Here is a 3,500-nt window from a genome sequence, read left to right as displayed (position 1 = left end):
CATTCCAGGTGCATGCCCTCAATTCGTAGTCCTTCTTTCGTTTGCAATGGCCGTCATCAAAAGTGGCGTCTCTCATCCGAGGCTGTTGTTGCGTTTTCATTGGGGTGGTTTTTTTACGTGACGGGTCCCAAACCCAGCGCACAACCCTATGCAGAGAAATATATATATATATAATACATATGTATCAGGGCCAAACTGAATTCATTTATAATATAAATCCTCCAATACAAAGTTACTACCACAAAAATTTTGATGTATTGYAGGCTTACAGTTTTTATTCGGCATACATCTCGTTTTCATAGATTTGCAATAGCAGACCTTTATACTCAAACACTTGTTTCACTTATCCTGATCTCTATAATTGACGTCCTTGACATTGTGTAACTTGCCTTAACACAATTGACTCATAAATTTTCCCATTCTTACTAATAGAATACTTGTAGCGCTCAGAGTGGCTACTTTCGCTTTCCAAATATACAAGCATTTTGTGTGACCTTGAGCTGTTATTTCAAAGCATTTAGATAATTGCAGATTATTAAATTCTACAACTTGTGCACCTTCAATTTAACAAAAGTACCTTGAAAAGAAAAATTATACTATTTGAAATTCAGTTGGAAGATCCTAAATAAGAAATGACACGTGGTTCTTTGTATAGAAATATTTTATGTAATCGTCCTATGGCAAATTTATCAGATAAATGKTCCATTTTTACACGACAAAAGAACAAGCAAATGCTAAGCAACTCTTAAAAAAGTGATTAATTACTTACTTTAGCTACCAGAAAAGCTTCATTTAGATGTATGTTTTAATAAGGGCAGAAAATGTTGCAACATTGACAACCAGGGCATAAGGCAAAATAAATGCAATATTTTTGTGAGAAAATAAAGAAAAACGCTATTAGATAAATTTCATATACCGCAAATCTTGCAATTATAAATTACTTAAAAATCCTTTTGATTTCGAATTCCTAAAACGTTTTGTCAAATGTTCGTACATACTCACAAGCTTATTTGAATCACCAGTTCTATAGTATTTGTGATGTTTGTCTCAAATTTGAAATGACACACTTGTGGATTTTACGGTTTAAACCATTTACGTTTCTTTGGCTTTACGATCGCTCATAACGGAGGGTAATAAATGGCAAATAACACGTTTAGCGCTGCCAACAAGCGTTATATGTACTTGACACATACTTACAAGTTCACACCTCCGCAGATCTGTTTCAATATTATACTTTGGTCGCTTTGGTGGGTGAAAATGATTGTTAGCATTTGCTTATCGAGTAATTCGCGGCATCCATAACTTCTTGTTTCAGCACTTTATGACTATTTTACGATTATTGCAAATAGTTAAAATTATTTTACAAATTTCTGCGTTTTATTTGTCTTGTATATATGTATGTGTCCGTGTTTYTCGATGTGTGCGCTATTTTGTTATGTATTTATGGCAAGTTGATGCAGTGGCACTCGTATAAAAAATTTTCACAGGAACGGTTGACCCAGATAATGTGACTGAGATTTGTGGTAAATATGAGCAGCGTTACCTTATTAGCAATTAACAAGGAATAAACTATWTATAGCAATATGATATATAATTCTTTGAAAAGATGCGACAGCTAACAGAAGGTTCAAGACAATGTGACTGAGAGTTTTGGTAAATATGAGCAGCGTTACCTTATTAGCAATTAACAAGCAATTAACAAGGAATAAACTATTTATAGCAATATGATATATAATTYTTCGAAAAGATGCGGCAGCTAACAGAAGGTTTCAWGACAGGAGCATACTTTTGTAGAAAGCATACCAAAATTATGGAAGGAACACTTCTCCAGCCTACTTAATGGCAGTGAAAATACAATGGCAGGAGAAGGCGAACCAGATTCCCCTCCGATCGATGACGACGAAGCAGACGTTCCATTGCCCGACCGTGAAGAAGTTCGAATAGCAATTACCCGCCTGAAGAACACCAAAGCGGCAAGCAAACTTCTTTGTAAAACATGGTCGGACGAAAGAATTTAAGTGTGCTCTGCCCAATCCACAATAAGGGAGACCCCACAATCTGCGAAAATTACCGTGAGATAAGCCTCCCTAACATCGTATATAAAGTTCAATTGACAATATTGTGTAAAAGATTGCAGCCCACTGTCTACTAACTCATTGAATCTTATCAGATATTTACCATGCGCCAAATTTTGGAAAATACCCGTGTAGAGGGAATSGACAAACACCACCTCTTCGTCGATTTCCAAGTTGCTTTCGTCAGCATGGAATGGAGCTGCCTTTATGTAGCGATGCCTGCATTTGGTATCCCCGCAAAACTAATACGGCTGAGGAAACTGACGTTGAGCAACACCAAAAGCTCCATCAGGATCGGGAAGGACCTCTCCGAGCCGTTCGATACCAAACTAGGTTTCAGACAAGGCGACTTCCTTTCGTGTGACTCCTCAATCTACTGCTGGAGAAAATAGTTCGAGGTGCGGGTACCATCTTTTATAAGAGTGTACAGCTACTGGCGTATGCCGATGATATTGATATCATCGGGCTCAACACCCGCGCCGTTAGTTCTGCTTTCTCCAGACTGGACAAGGAAGCAAAGCAAATGGGTCTGGCAGTGAACGAGGGCAAGACGAAATATCTCCTGTCATCAAACAAACAGTCGTCGCACTCGCGACTTGGCTCTCACGTCACTCTTGACAGTCATAACTTTGACGTCGTAGATAATTTCGTCTATCTTGGAACCAGTGTGAACACCGCCAACAATGTCAGCCTAGAAATCCAACGCAGGATAACTCTTGCCAACAGGTGCTACTTCGCACTGAGTAGGCAATTGTAGGCAATTGAGAAGCAAAGTCCTCTCTTGACAAACAAAAACCAAACTCTATAAGTCACTCATAATTCCCGTCTTGCTATATGGTGCAGAGGCTTGGACGACGCCAACAACTGATGAGTCGGCGTTGTGAGTTTTCGACAGGAAAGTTCTGCGGAAGATTTATGGCGAATATCACATTGGATGGAACGATGAGCTGTATAAGATATACGACGACATTGACATAGTTCAGCGAATTAAAGACGGCGGATGAGCTGGCTAGGTCACGTTGTCCGAATGGACGAAAACACTCCAGCTCTGAAAGTATACGACGCAGTACCCGTCGGGGAAAGCAGAGGAAGAGGAAGGAAGACCTCCACTCTGGCTTTGCTTGAAATACCCAATTGGCGCCACGTAACGAAACAAAAATAATAGTTTTGACCCGAAAATTGAACCAACCGAATTTTGATAAAAGTTTCAGTTAAAACTTTATCTGTGCGGTCCACTTATTTGATATCGACTGGATTAAACAGTTGTATATGGAACTAATAATGCAAAGTGTTTTTCTGGTAATTTTATTAATACTTGATTTGTGGACTGGTARTCGTTAAATTTTATGCCAGAGATGGTACGAAATAACCTATGCAAAAATTTGACAAAGGGGCTACCTTCTAAATTTTGGATATAACATTAAG

This window comes from Bactrocera latifrons, unplaced genomic scaffold (genome assembly GCF_001853355.1).
Source record: "Bactrocera latifrons isolate USDA-ARS-PBARC rearing strain unplaced genomic scaffold, ASM185335v1 scaffold_205, whole genome shotgun sequence".
Lineage (NCBI taxonomy): Eukaryota > Metazoa > Arthropoda > Insecta > Diptera > Tephritidae > Bactrocera > Bactrocera latifrons.
Note: the sequence above shows the minus strand (reverse complement) of the source record.